At 33.3% G+C, this 17,030-nt stretch overlaps 1 pseudogene; it reads right to left on the bottom strand.

The window, feature by feature from the left end:
- LOC122044214 overlaps positions 1-13,567 on the bottom strand; it is a 30,657-nt pseudogene extending 17,090 nt beyond the window's left edge.
- Between the last annotated feature and the right edge of the window lie 3,463 nt (positions 13,568-17,030).

Genomic DNA, 17,030 nt, shown 5'->3' with positions numbered 1-17,030 from the left:
TATTCATTGACTTAGAAAAAGCTTATGATAGAGTCCCAAGAGAAATTATATGGAAAATTTTAGAAAAGAGAGGTGTTAGCGTAACATATATTGAACTAATTAAGGATATGTATGAGGATGTAACGACTAGAGTAAAGACTTCAGGCGGAGTAACTGAAGCATTTCCAATAAAGATAGGGTTACATCAAGGATCAGCTCTAAGTCCCTATCTTTTTACACTAATTATGGACGAACTCACTGCGCACATTCAAGACACAGTACCGTGGTGCATGTTATTTGCAGATGATATTATTTTGGTAGATGAGATACGTGAAGGAGTAAATGCTAAGCTAGAATCTTGGAGGGAAACACTAGAAGGAAAAGGTTTTAAACTTAGTAGATTAAAGACAGAATATATGGAATTTAAGTTTAGCAATATTAGAAGTAATGAAACAACTGTTAAGATAGAAGAGAACGAGTTGCCCAGAACTGAGAGATTTAAATATTTAGGATCATTTGTACAAAATGATGGAAGAATTGAGAAAGATGTCTTACATAGAATACAAGCAGGATGGGTGAAATGGAGGGGAGCGTCGAGTGTTTTATGTGATCGTAAAGTACCCCTTAAACTTAAAGGTAAGTTCTATAAAACCGCAGTTAGACCTGCTATGTTATATGGAGTTGAATGTTGGGCTATGACTCGAGCACATGAGCAGAAGATGAGAGTTGCAGAGATGAGAATGTTAAGGTGGATGTGTGGACATACGAAGATGGATAAAATAAGAAATGAGAGCATTAGAGAGAAAGTCGGAGTTGCATCTATTGAGGAAAAACTTCGAGAGACACGTTTAAGATGGTACGGACATGTACTTAGACGACCAATAAATGCTCCAGTTAGGCAATGTGAAACTATGATAAACATGCATATCAAACGAGGAAGAGAAAGACCAAAAAAGACTTGGTTAGCAACAATAAAACAAGATAAAATTAATTTAAATATAGATGATGATATAATAGGAGATAGAGCTCAATGGCGTAAAAGGATTCATACAGCTGACCCCACTTAGTGGGAAAAGGCTTGGTTGTTGTTGTTGTTGTATTTATTGTTGTTAATAGTGTTGGTGTGGTGGTCATGGGTTTGAATCGCGAAAACAGTCTCTTATAATGTAGAGTAAGGTTGTGTATAATAGACTCTTATATATATATATATATATATATATTTTATTTCTTTATACTGATTCTAGCCAACTTATCTAATGTGGTCGATACTTTTAAATTTTCTAAATGTCGAGTACCTATATCAATTTTATAGCTATAGTTGACATACTTCAAGTGAATATGCACATAGGTAAAGAGGATGACTACTTAGGTATGTATAGCCTGATAATTTTCCCTTCTACATATACAACAACTCAAGTAGCCTCAAAGTCCACTTGCCTACAATAAATTCTCAACTCAACTAAAGTCAGTCACTAAAGGAGCAATTAAGTGCACGAAGCTCCCAATAATATGGGGTCCCAAGGAAGGATAGGACCACTATTGTATGCAATATTATCTTGCATTACAAGAAGTTGTTTCCGCGACTTAAACTCATATCACAAGATCACACGATAGCAACTTTACCGTTTGCCCTAAGGCTTCCCTTCAAAATTAGATGCTACTATATAAAATGAAAGAAAAGAAACATAATGAATGAATAAAGCTAAAAAAAAATACAATAAGCAAACTAAAACTATTAGAAAAAAATAATTACAAATATTCTTGTGCCATAAAAAGACATTCTTCCCTCCCATAGGATACTTGAAAAGGATTATACCTGTTGGTGTTATGATTTGCTTTTCATTAAATGGAAGATGGCCCAGACCATGCTCAACAACCTGTTGCAATTGTAAAAATAAATTGACTTACAATATTAAGAGTATGCAACAACAGGGAAAGTTTCACAAACCAAGCGAATCAGCCGATTTGAATAAAATATGAAATTGTGTTTTGATGTTTTGGCATCACGTATCAACGTATGCATGCCATGGATCTGCAAGATATTATAGTAAGAGAGCTAAGTAGACTGGCAGCAAGGCATTCACATATTTGCAAACTGTACAAGATAGATAGGTATTCAGTTTCAAGAAATTTTTTAAAACAAATACTAGAACATATGTTTGTTTCCTTGAATACAGTGGATCCATCAACATATATGATTACCTGGAAAGTTGACTGAATTACAAAAACACTTGGATATATTTTACACAGAGTATGTTGACCAAGTTTTGTATGGATATGCTGCACAATTAAGTTGACTGCTACATAATTATCTCCACTATAGGGCACAATGATATCAGCATACTTCTTTGTTGGGAGTATGAAGTCATCAAAAGCAGGCTTTACAAATTTTGAGTACTGCATCAAAGAATTACATGGTTATAGAAAAGAAAATAACTATGATATGACAAAAAGAAATATAAATGATATGTTCCACAAAATGATGTTGCATCTTACAACTTACAATGAGTTCCATGGAATATTAAATCCGAACTTATGCATTTGAGAATTCCACAAAGGAACAAATCATATACCTCAACAACAGCAAGGGTTCACTACAAGTCTACAACGATTACCAATATCAAGAAGCTTCAACAGTCAAGCTCATTTATGTCATATCAGAAACTGAGATTTTTTTGCATTTGTAACTTTGGAAATTCTATAGCAACATGAACTATAAATTCCTTGCATGCCACTATGCATCATGAATCTTAACTTTAATCCCACAGCATTCACATGATTTCCTTCATTTGTACTATCTGCTTGCATCTAGGAGGGAGCAAGTAAAAAAATTGAGTACCCTATAATATTTCTTGCTGCAACTATTTTTGGTGGAACCAATAAGACAACTCTTTTTTACAGAAACAATTGGCCAAAGGAAGACCTGAAACAGATCTAACAAGGTACCCATCATTGAAGCTCCAAGTGCAAGGATTAAAATGAATCCTGTGGGAAAAGCTTTGGTGCATATATGTTGCTGATATATATTTAATTTTCAAATAGAACTCAGTGCATATTCTTTCAGGTTGAATTCCTACTGTCTGTAAAAAAATTTATATAAGTGCTTGGTAAATACATTTATCATTAATAACTCATGAATTTTGTTCCTGAATATCAAATAAGCTGACCTCAATCATATTCATGTCCAACTTGTTTATTAGTTGTGCCTAAAACGAGTGTTTAAGCTCATTCACTTATAGCTTTGAAAGTAAATACACGAGCCTCATCAAGTTGAGCTCTATGCTTGCTCAAGAATGTTTGACCTCTTTAGCATCCTCCTAAATTCATGATTAAACAGTAAAGGAATAACTAGATTACTAAACCCATACAAATGTACCAATTCTTCTGTCTAATTGCCAACCTGGTCCAATATTGTCTTGATATCTCTACCTTTCTCAAGAGTATCCCGTTTTATCCGTCTGGCCAACCGTACATCAGCATCTGGATAGATATTTCTATGATTAAGAACGATAACTAAAATATGTGAAAATGAGAACTAATTTTATCCATGTCACTTTTGTGAACAAAGCAAAACCTGCATCAACGAAGATCTTCATGTTCATCATTTCTCGAACACGAGGATCATGGAATACTAGAATCCCTTCCAAAATTATAACATCTGAAGTATTAACCTGAAACATATTATGAAGGTCAGTTCAACATCTTAACTTTCTATGAAAAGGAGAGAAAAATCTTAAAGAGAAGAAAGTTGTATTAAACTTTTTTAGCGCAATAATAAACGAAGTAAATTAAATTGTTACAATGCAAAAAAAACAATATAAAAAGTAGAAGACAAGAAACATTTGACCTTAAATAATACCTCTAGATTAGGGGGGTGAAGATGCTGTCCATTCTAGATAGAGCACAGATTCAATCATGCTCGGCTTGTTATTTACTTATTTAACTTGAACAACAAAAAGTTATCAAAGGTTTAACACAATCATAGTTATTAAATCCTGATCTGGAGGTTTGACCAGAAAAAATTAGAACCAAGTTCCTCACAGGATTGGTTCCATTCAAAGATTAATGTTCCTTACGGTAGGATTACACTCCACTGTTCATTCATGATGTTAATTGTGGTTTAATTTTGCACCTGAGATATCAATATTTTCCTACAGCTTCTCTATCTAGACTCTGATTCAAGAAGAATTAGGAGGCAAAATCCTCATTAACATAATTAGTAGTCATAATTATATATATAACATTATAGCACCCATAAGGCATAACAATCTGAGAAAATACAGGAATAAAATAATAAGTTGAACAGCAAGCCCAGTCCACAAAATTTGATGAAGCTATGCAATTAGCAATACATGTATGAAAATGACAAGTTGTGCTGGTGAAGAATTGAAATTAAGCTAAAATTTTCCATTGTTGTGTAAAGCAAAAAAAAATACTAGGTCTTTGTAAAACATATACCTTCCTTGATGATAAATTTCTCTTATAAGTTCTAAAATCATAGTTTGGAACATCAACAGCCTGGCCATGTCTCAATTTCTCCACACAATAAAGCAAATGCTCAATGTCGAAAGCATCTGAGTCAGAAAAGATCAATCATTAAATATGACTAAAGATGAGTTAAAAGAAAATAGATGTTCTTAAATAGAGGTAGGTACTAGTCTACTACTCTATTAGTTTCTCACATCAGGCCTTAGGTTTATTGTTCTCTTTCATAATGCAATTAAATGTTTCTTTACCTTAAACCATAAGTTAAATCAATGATTGAGTATGAATATAATAAATAAAAGATGCATCAAATCTTAGACCGTGTTATCTATTATATAGACTGACCACTTTTAGGGTCATGTTATCATTTGGAACTAGACAGCTTCCAAGCTATATTTCCCACCATTTACATGAGCTACAATTCTCTACTTATACTCCCTATGACCGGGCATTATTAACATGGATAGATCTTGGTTTTTATTCAATGGCCACTAATTCTGGCATTCCCTGGTTACAAGAATTCGCTACAAATCTATTATTTTCTTATATATATTACTACTTTCTAAAATCAACCTCTCAACATTTATAGATTTTGAAATTCAACAAGCCATTTCTAGGATGATTTATACCGCATGCCACTCAACTATTCGACCTCAAAGTTCTACATGAGAAGGTTAATTCAAAATGGTATGATCATAATTCGAGATATCAAGCCATGTGGGTCGGCATGTGCGAAATTTACCTTTTGACCAGCACCAACATGGGCGGAACCGTAAAGCGACAGTGGCCTCACGACGGCCTCACCTAGCCACAGGTAGGCCGCCAATTATTTTGTTTTATTTTATTTTTTCCTTTCTGCTTTCCCCTTTTAGAGTTTATTTCATCTTAGTTTAGGATTTAGGGCTATTTTCACTTGGGGTTTAGAGGTTTAGGGCAATTTTTTTTTTCTCTTTCATTATTTTATTTTATTTTTTTACAATTAATTGCTTTCCCTCTTTCATTCATTTCTTTTGTTTCCTTCCCTTTTAAGGATGAAAATGGAGACGAATTATTAGGAAAAGCATCTATAACAATCAAATATTAATAAAATTATTTCTAATTGATATATTTTTATATTTTAAAAAGTATTGAAACCGTATCGCTACAATACATAAACTAAAACTTTGGCACGACTTGAAATTTTAGACATTGGATACAATTACCAATAATTGTGTTAGATATAGTTAAAAATTTTGAATCTAGTAACAAAGAGTCTTGCAAGAAATGACATTGAAAGGACTTCATGTCTTAAGTTTAATGAGTGACAATACTCTAAAACAAATGCATCTAATGATTACTATCCCATGGTAAAGGTGCTTAGATATCCGTAGGAGAAAAAAGGAGCAACTGAAATTGAGTAAGTAGCACTTAACAATCTGGAGTATATGTCAAGCATACATTTACAGAGATACTTCTACTTTATATGAATATAGGAACTGGTTGCTCCGAGGATTCAAGGATGTAATCCTAAACATTCATGGATATGAACAAATGGCCAAAATAGTATTGGGTAGCATTTTAAACATCAAATTTAGAGAATCATTCAGTGCAAAAGTAAGTATTCTACGGTTAGACATATGGAATAGCTAGCTAATTCAAGGTATGTGTTCACTATAAGACTTCATCTAACTTTAAATTTACTCACTAAGTATATTCAAGTTGTGAGATATTAAGTCTACGTAGAGGGCAGACAAACATTTTAAAATTATATTTATTTTGAAAATTATTGGGGATTATTGGATTTTGTTTTCAAGAAATTAAGGTTTCCAAAAAGATTTTCACAACATGGAGAAATGATAAGAAGAAAAAAGAGCTCTTAGAGCTCATGGGAAGCTTATGCGGCAACTTTAGTCTAACATTTAGCTTTTGAAGGGAAATTAAATCATTTAAGTATAGCATCTAGCGAAATGTTATCTTGAAAAAAAAAATTGAAACACCTTACAAAACAAATGGTAGAGTTGTGCAAACCAAATGATGATTCACCCCTAATACATATGAGTGATATGATCCACAATACATGCACGTAAAATAGATGGTGATGTTGCACCCACATTACATCATCACAAGTCACATTGAGGCATATATTTAATTTCATAATTTGAAATTTCATACCATGCGGTAAATTATCTATATACCATGTGCTAATTTATTGAAACCTAATTTTGATCAGCAGATGTAATCTCTGCTATGTTGATTGTTGCTTGTATTGATCGTGCTAATGGATATTATGCCATGTTGACACTCAGAACATGTTAGCACATTATGACACATGCTAACACATTATGACACGCATTGGCACATTAAGACACAGGTATAGACAAACTCAAGTAATTTTTATTATTTTCTCTACTTTATTTCTCTAAAATTCTAGATCAATTGATCATCTAATTCTTATCTATAAATAAGTTGAGTGGAAGAAGATTATAAGAGTAAATCTTATATGAATTCATCTCAACATACAACAAACAATGAATAAAATTATTTTAAATTCAATTATTAATTGGTATATATTACTAAAAATTAAGTAACAAAAGATAAATGAATAAACTCATTTGGTTTCATCTCGACATGCTTAACACATGCACAAATACATCAAGTATAGATATTGTATAACATAATAAAACTTAAATTAATTGTTAGTCTTATTTTTATAAATAAATGTTGAAGGGGAACTATCTATAACACTAAAATGGAGGAATTTTCTACATTCTCCTTTTTTAGGATATTTTAGTTTTTTTTTAAATTCTACATATGTAGTAACTCATGCTCCGTGCTTATGTGCTTTTAATGATTTAGATGGCCATTTAGTCTCACTAAGTGCTCATCTGCTTTTAATTATTACAAAATACGTTTCATCCCACCAACACACTGATCTATGTAACCTTTTGTTTTTCATTTCCTATGATTTTAATTTTTTGCCTCTTTTCATTATGCATTCCTGACTAATTATCATAGTTGTCAAAAGTGCAAAGCGCAAAAAAGCGCTCAAGGGTCTTGGGGCTTAAAGCGCAAAGCGCAAGGCAAAGCGCGGGCTTTACGGAAAAGAACATAATAAACAAAAGGGCTATTATATCTATTAAAAAAACTTTCAAAATGTCTTTGAAAATCCAAATAACCATAAACAAAATATTCTTTGATGAAGTTGCAGATTACTGAAAATTAAAAGTCTTTGAAAATATGATACATGAAATATCAAATATCAAAATAATCATCTTCTTCATCTTCATTGTCCAAATCTATGTTATCAGCTCCATCGCTTGATTTGTATCCATCAGTATCTTCTTCTTCAGTTTCATTATCAAGATTAATTTCTTTTTCATTTACAAGACTAGTTTGAGCTGAAGACTGCTTTCTTTTTGCTAATGCAGATGATGATGTCCCTTTTGAAGAAGACGCATTTCGAGATCGAAAGTCATATGCACTTTCACCAACCCCAGATGCTTGTGCTACATCACTCTAACGCAAATCTTCACCTTCAAAGACAAAATCATTATCATTGTCTTTATCACTGTCATCCAATTTTCCCAACAACCATTCATTACTATCATCTATCTCTGACAAAGTAATAGGATCAATCTTATCTCGCATGTCATATCTTCTCCTCAAAGCTCTATTGTACTTGATATATACCAAATCATTCAATCGTTGTTGAGACAACCTATTTCTTTTCTTAAAATGTATCTACAAAAAAACTAAAAAGTAAAAGGTTAAGTTCATAATATAAATTTTAATATGTATTAAAAAAAATCCAACTTACATGTTCAAAAACACTCCAATTACGTTCACAGCCTGAAGAAGAGCATGTGAGGTTTAAAATCTTCATTGCAAATGTTTTTAATTCAGGCGTTGATGCACCATAAGAAGACCATCAATCAGCTTGAAAAACAAAAACATATAAATTATAAGATTAACTTTATTACCATCGAATATTGATATTGATTATTGCACAATATATTATTTATAAATTTACCTAGCGATTTTAAAGTTCTTTGTCGGATAGCCATTGGCAAACCAAAAAGTCCTTCTGCTTTCTTGTATTTTTCCAATTGATTCGTGATCTTATCTTGTAAATCCTCACCTCTCACCAATCTAGATATGCACTTGTACAAACCCTCCATCACTTCTGTATCATTTTCTATATCAGGGTTTAAGTAAAAACACTCTGGATTCAAGAAATATCCGGCTGCGTGCAAAGGTCGATGCAATTGAATGTTCCATCTTTTGTCAATGAATTCAAAAATGCTACGATATTTCTCTTCATTATTGTTAAATGACGCAGCGATAGCTTCTTTGGCCCTGTTCATTGCCTCATAAATATAACCCATAGGAGATCGTTTTTCACCGTCTACCAGCCGTAATACTTTCACCAATGGACCACCAACTTTTAATGCAAAAACCATATTTTTCCAAAAAGAAGGCATCAATATCACTTCTGCTACACGTTTTCCTGCGGCCTCTTTGGAAAATCGACTATTTGCCCACTTTTCAGATGTAAACATCTTTCTCAGATTTGCTTATTGTACATGAAACCGCTTTAAAGTCAAAAAAGCGGTTGTGAAACGTGTCTTTGAGGTTCTTACCATGTCTCTCTGTCCAGTAAACTCTCTCATCATGCTCAATACTTGTGGTCTGTTGTAAATATAATCATTCACCATCAATGCCCGTTCATGTAATTTTCTGAGATGAGGAATTTTGAATATATCCTCAAGCAACAAATCTAAACAATGAGCTACACAGGGAGTCCAGTATAAGTGTGGAAATCGGTTTTCCAAAAGACGACCTAAAAAAACAAAAACATTTAATCAAAAAAATTAAAAATATAATTCAATTATTAATTGGAACTTGGAAATAACAGGCTAATATTTAACAAAAATTTAAAATATTACCTGCATTGACATTGTAGCTTGCATTATCTGTTACAATCTGAACCACATTTTTTTCTCCAATGCGATACACAAATTTAGAAAGCAACTCAAACATTTTGTCCGCTGTGTGAGAATAGCCTGAAGCATCAACTGATTCGACAAATACACTTCCTTTGGGACCATTCACCAAAAAATTTATAAGAGTCTTACCCTTTTTATCTGTCCATCCATCTGCAATGATTGTGCACCCAAACTTAGCATAATCTTCTTCATGGGATTTGAGAAGTGAGTTCGTATTTGCCAACTCCTTCTTCAAATACTTAACCCTCACTTCATGATATGATGGAGGTTTCATCCCAGATCCAAATTGTCCAATAGCGTCAATACAAGGCTCGAAAGAATCATATTTAACAGCATTGAAGGGAATTCCAGCATCATACATCCATCTTGCAAATTTCTCAATTGCAATATCTCTTAACTTCTTTTTATTTTCATCAAATTGTCCTTTGCTTTTTGCACGTCTTTGTTTGACAATTTCATCGACATCTTTCATAAAATAAAGATTAATAGGCCCAGTTTGTTTACACTTTTTACCTTGGGTCGTAGGATGGTTGCTTGAATCTGATATTGGTCGTTTCCCTTTCACTTTAGTTTGATGATCATCTTCTTCCAAATCTTCCAAATTATCAACATCATCAGAATGAGGAATTTCATCCATTTGATTCTTCAAATTATTCTTTTTTTGCATAAACTCTCTAATTTCTTCTTTAACATGCTCGGGACATTTCAGGCAAGCTTTCACATTTCTATTACCCCCAACTAAATGTAACTTGTGTCGATAAATTCCACCGTTTGTTATTTTACCACAAAAAATACAACTGACAACATTTGGATTTTTAGGATCTGAACATGTTGCATAATTCCAAGCAATATCTTTTCGAGTGGATGAAATTGTTATATTTGACATGGTTAACTCAAGAATCAAGAGTCAAGAGCGCTGCAATTAGTAATAAACAATCAATAAGTAAAACAATATAAAACAGTAAAAAAATATCAAAATATAAATCTGATTTATACGAATTAATTACAATTTTTAATTTTTAATATATATATTATTAGATTTTTTTATTTTACATATATTATTTATATATTTAAATGATTAAATCTGATGTATATGTGCTAATAATATTTATTAGATTTTTATTTTTTATATATATTTTATATATTTAAATCTGATTTATAATTAATAAAGTTTATTAGATTTTTTAAAAAATATTATGTTTAAAATTTAAATAATTAAATCTAGTTTAAAATTAATAAGATTATTAGATTTTTTAAATATTTTTGATACATTTAATTAAAATTTAAATAATTAAATCTGATTTAGAAATTAGAATTAATAATATTTATTAGATTTTTGTTTATTTTAAATAATTTTTATATATTTAAATCTGATTTATATAAATTAATGCAATTTATTAAGTTTTTTAAAATTTTAATTTATTTTTTATATCTTTAAATTAAATTTATATGAATTAATAAACTTTATCAATTTTTTTATATTTTTAATTTTGTTTATATATTTAAATTTGATTTAATAAAATCAAACTTTTTCTCCTTTCACTGTTTCACGCGAGCCGCGACCACGGCGATGCCATCGCGATGCCCGCGACGCCGCTAGAGCCGTCGCCGGAGGCCACCGACGTCGCCGGAGGCCACCGACGTCGCCGGAGGCCACCGACGTCGCCGGAGGCGTCACGGGAAGCCTCCGGCGGCGTCGCGGGAAGCCTCCGGCGTCGGAGAATTCCCGCGATGCTGCTGGAGGCGTCGGAGGCCTCCCGCGACGCCTCCGACGCCGCCGGAGGCATCCCGCGACACCGCCGGAGGCGATCGCAAAATGGTCAGGATGCTTCAAACTGAATTAAGTAGCAGAAATTGAAAACTTACCTGCAGGCGACGCGTGAAGAAGCAGCAGCACACGTGAAGAACCAGCCACGGCAGATCCGTCTAGTTGCAGCAGCGGCAGACGCAACGAACAGCAGCGGGAGACGAAGAGACAGGTTTAAAGAGATTAATTAGGACTTTAAATAAAATTTGAAACAAAAAAGGAATCTTTTAGGTCGCTGCGCTTCCCTCGCTTCTGCGCGAAGTGCAGCGACGCGCGCGCTTCTTAAACCTGTTGCGCTTCCAAGTTCTCGGAAGCACAAGGTCTGCGCCTCGCTTCGCTTTGCGCTTAAGCGAGTGCTAACTATGCTAATTACATTAAGTGGTTCATCTTCAATAATTAGTAGTTAATTTTTCTATATACAGTTAGAATTTGTGGAATGATTTCTATTAGGTGTAGCCTAAAAAGTAATTAGCGGGTGCATATACCAAGGTTTAAAATTTCGACCCGTGCCGAGGTTTCGGTCCTAGATCGGAAGGATACAATTTTGGGACCGTATCGTGCCGTGCCGATATAGTTTCGGTATTTTTTAAATATAAAATATATTAATTAAAAAATATAATATTTAACATAAATATTTTAAAAAATAAACAATATAAAAACTAATCTTAAAAAAGAAAAAGATATGAAAATAGATAAATAAATAAATAAATAAAATTTTTATTATAATTTTTAAATTAAAATAAATTAAACATAAAATTAATTAGATAATTTTATTAAGGTTTAATAAAGTCTCTTTAGATTATCTCCATCATAGTTAAGAGTTGATTAAAATAATTAACCTAAGTTTAATTAAAAAAATCCAAAATCCGACCCAACCAGTGAGCTCGCGCGACTTCGGCGTTGTCGCAGGGTTGCGCGACCCCTCAGCCATAGCCGCGAGGATCGTGTGACTCCTCAAGCGCAACTACGATGGTTGTGCGACCCCCTTGCAGCGGCCACAAGGTCGCGTGATGCCTCTGTAGTGGCAGCAGAAGGGTTATGCGACCCCTCCATTGCTATTGCGGGGTCGAGCAACCTCTCCGTTATGGCCACGGGGTCGCGCAACCTGTCGCAGCTGTTGAGGGTCTGGTGCCGGGCTCATGTCGGTGTCGGTCGTCAAGCAGAACGAGACGTTTCGACCGTCTCGACATGACACTTTAAACCATGGCATATACACATATATACTAGGGTTTTATCGTTAAGTGATATTATGTCATGTAATGCGAAGTCGTCGCAACTCTTGTCTCTTATACCAATTTCAATATAGTGAATTCTTCTCCTTAATTTCTGTCTAGGCTTTTCCACAGAAATTTGTGTTACTTGGTTTGTATAGGTTGCCTATTTTTGATATTATTGTTACAAACCGGTATCAAAGAAAATATAAAATAGACAATTAATACAAAATAAGAACAACACAGATTTATATGAAAACCCTAGACGAGTGAAACCTGCGTGTATAGGAGAAGAATTCACTATATAGAAATTAATTCAAGAGAGGAGACCTATTAAGACCGCATTACATGACATAACATCACTCACAACAAAAGGCTAATTACATATGCGTGTGTGTGTGCGCGCGCAAAATCATAATTACTTTTTAGGTGAAGCCTAACAAAATTTGGACCACAAACTCTAATAATCTCCACCTTGATGTGAATTCCAAAGCAAGGAATGAAAAAATATATATATAGTTGATCAACTAAAGTGTTCATGTATTTCATATAAAAATAACTGGAAACTACCAATTCTACTAGTCATTGTCAGGAGATGTATAGGTTAAATTGTATGTCATTTCGATAGCTCTCTGCCAAGAGTAATTAAGGAAATATTTTCACTCACTGAGCGTTGAATTATTAATTTCTATATTCACTTACCAGTCTCTGTATTGGTTTTTACCTATTATCTTTATGTGCGTCTTATAATATTCTATATAGCATATGTGTCAACCTCCTCCCTTTTCAAGTTATAAAAGATGCAATTTAGTTTTTTCACCTTTTATGATGGATCATTATACTCCACATATTTGAAGAACTTTAGAAAAGTAAATGAGTGATGAGATCTAAAGCCTAAAACTATCAAAACTAATAGACTAAAAATCACAGTAGCAAACCCATTCATTTACAATAAATGAGCTAAGCAATAATTTGACAATCATTTTCTCAATAGTCTTTCAACATAAAAGGCAAGTACCTGGGTGATCAAAGTTATATTCATGCACATGATTCATCTTCTCTTCAGTCAGATCATAATAAAATGAATCCTGCCAAATCATGCCCAATTAATTCAACACAATATAACAATTTAATATAATTTACTTTAACCCAGCAATAAAAATATTTCATCCATTCGACAACACTACATCATTCATAAAAAATGCAGTATATACTTTCAACTAACAAGACCATAATTCATATTTATCTTATTTACAATTTAAATTGTTTGAAAAGGGTTCAATAAAGCTATGGAATCATGCATTGTCAACTTACCTACCAACCAAAATTATATGTGTGTGTATCCCGGAAGTCGCTCAATATTTACCATCTCAACAAGGTCGCCATAGATAAAAGAACAATATTTTGGGCATCCACAATAAAAGTATATCCAATGTTTTAAAAGGAGGTGCATGATAGTAGATGGTCGAGCTACTACATAACACAGGTGGCAGACTAGGGCCTAAGCAATTGACATTTAAATATAAAATAAAATAGAGAAAACTAAGAAAATATACCAAAAAAAATAATTTAATCTTTATTCTAATTGTTGAGGTAACTGACGCTAACTTTATGGATTAAGTTTTGGGGTTCACTCTCAAACTAGGGGAGTCTCAACAAAAAATGATGGATATAGGCTCATTTGTCGCATTTCAAAGATCCTCCCACCGGACAAACCCTATGAGTCAGACACTTGCATCATTGACAAGAGGTCAGGGTAGGTGTTTCTTTTGCATCGGGGTTAGACATAAAGGCACAATATCATTGAGGACAAAGCATATGTTTCTACTACATGCTTTTAAACTATCAGAAGACCTTTGCGGAGATTGCGCCCTAAAAATGCAACATCAACCTCAAGTTTATGGCAATACATCGCGAGATTTCCAAATTTCTATTTTTAAAAGAAAACCCTAGTGGATGGTTTCTCAACTACAGCGAACACAAAATTGAGAGGTAATCATGTTATAGTATTTGTTTTGTTATAGGGGCATAATTGTAATTTTAAAATAAATGAATTTTTGCAAATAAATATCCTAATCACTCAATAGACGTCCATACCATCAAACGTGTCTCTCGGAGTTTTCCCTTAATAGATGCAACACCGACTTCCTCTCTAATGCTCTCATTTCTTATTTTATCCATCCTCGTATGTCCACACATCCACCTTAATATCCTCATCTCTGCAACTCTCATCTTTTGCTCATGTGCTCAAGTTATAGCCCAACATTCAGCTTCATATAACATAGCAGGTCTAACTGCGGTTTTATAGAACTTTTCTTAAATTTTAGAAGTACTTTACGATCACATAAAACACTCGACGCTCCCCTCCATTTCAACTCATCCTGCTTGTATTCTATGTAAGACATCTCTCTCAATTCCTCCATTGTTTTGCAAAAATGATCCTAAATATTTAAAACTCTCGGTTCCGGGCAATCGTCCTCTTCTATCTTAACAATTGTCTCATTACTTCTAATATTACTAAACTTAAATTTCATATATTCTGTCTTTAATATACTAAGTCTAAAATCTTTCCCTTCTAGTGTTTGTTGTCAAGATTCTAGTTTAGCATTTACTCTTTCACGTGTTTCATCTACTAAAATAATATCATCTGCAAACAACATGCACCACGGTACTATGTCTTGAATGTACACAGTGAGTTCATCCATAATTAATGTAAAAAGATAGAAACTTAAAGTTGATTCTTGATGTAATCCTATCTTTATTGGAAATGCTTTAATTACTCCGCCTGAAGTCTTTATTCTGGTTGTTACATCCTCATACATATCCTTAATTAGTTCAATATATATTATGCTAACACCTCTCTTTCTAGAATTCTCCATATAATTTCTCTTGGGACTCTATCCTAAGTTTTTTCTAAGTCAATGAATAACATGTGTAAATCTTATTTTTGCTCCCGATATTTTTTAATTAATTATCTAAGAAGATGTATAGCTTTTATTGTCGACCTTTCATGAATAAACCCAAATTAATTTTCGATCACTGTGATCTCCTTCCTTGATCCTTTTTCTATTATTTTTTTACAAAGTTTTATGGTATGACTCATTAGTTTAGGGGGCGTTTGGTTTAAGGTAATAGGAGTGGGGAATGGGAATGGGAATCATTGATTCCCATTGTTAATATTTGGATTATAGGAATAGGAATACAAATAAGGCAATGAATCCTTGAAATTGGGTAATGACTCATTCCTATGTACCCCCCCTTCAATGAGTCATTACCCTATTTTCATCAATCAAAATATTCCCTTATTCCAAAAATACCCTTGACTTAAAACTAAAATTTTCTCCATTAATATTAAATATCAAAATATATTTATTTATTTTTTCTTTCATATCACTTATCTCTTCTTATTCTCTCTCATTATATTTTCTCTCTCATCATAGTTTCTCTCTCATCATTTTATCACACACTTTCTCTCTCCTTAATCTCTCCTATCACACTCTCTTTCCTCTTTTTTTCTCATTACATTTTCTCTCTCATCATACTTTCTCTCTCCTCAATCTCTTCCATCGCACTCTCTTCCTTCTTTTGTTCCTCATCACACTTTCTCTCTCATCACACTTTCTCTCTCCTCAATCTCTCCCATCACACTCTCTTTTCTCTTTTTTCTCATCACACTTTCTCTCTCATCATACTTTCTCTCTCCTCAATCTCTTTTATCACACTTCCTCCTTTTTTCCTCAACACACTTTCTCTCTCATCACACTTTCTCTCTCCTCAATCTCTCTTATCACACTTACTCCTTTTTTCCTCAACACACTTTCTCTCTCCTCATACTTTCTCTCTCCTCAATCTCTCTCATCACACTCTCTCTTCTCATTTTTTCTCACTATATTTTCTCTCTCTTCATCCTCTCCTATCATACTTTCTCTCACATCATATTTTCTCTCATCATGCTCTCTCCAATCACACTCTCTTTTTTCATTTTCTCTCATCACACTTTCTCTCTCTTCATTCTTTCTTATCACACTTTCTCTCTCATAATACTTTCTCTCTCATCATTCTCTTTCATCATATTTTTCTCTCACATTCATCTTTCTCTCACATCTAATTTTTTCTCTTATTTTCCTTTAAGGGTAAAAAAGGAAACTTTGATTTATTCCGATAGAAGATATACAACTAACCAAACATTGCTTTTAAGAGTGATATCCATGCTCATACCCATTCCCATTCCACAATACAATGATTCCCATTCCGATTCCTATTCCTAGGAAAGAACCAAACGCCCCCTAAGTTGTTAAAGAACTTAAACCGTGGGAATGTAAGAGATGTCCTAGCTTAGGCACCCTTCTTAGAGTTCAACTTACTTGAATTAATGATATGCTGAACTTCTCTCCTCGAGATGTACCAATCAGTGGTTGTGTCAAGTCAATCCAAAGGATATATTACCGAACAAGCTCTAGAACAATGTTTAAAATCTTAAGTCGTGCGAAAGTTTAAAACTTTGACCAGAATAATATTTTTTCTTTTTTGACATATGATGCTGGTGGAGAATTGAAGAGGGAG

Source organism: Zingiber officinale, chromosome 2A, assembly GCF_018446385.1.
Source record: "Zingiber officinale cultivar Zhangliang chromosome 2A, Zo_v1.1, whole genome shotgun sequence".
NCBI lineage: Eukaryota > Viridiplantae > Streptophyta > Magnoliopsida > Zingiberales > Zingiberaceae > Zingiber > Zingiber officinale.
Note: the sequence above shows the minus strand (reverse complement) of the source record. Positions and strands in the feature narration are given on the sequence as shown.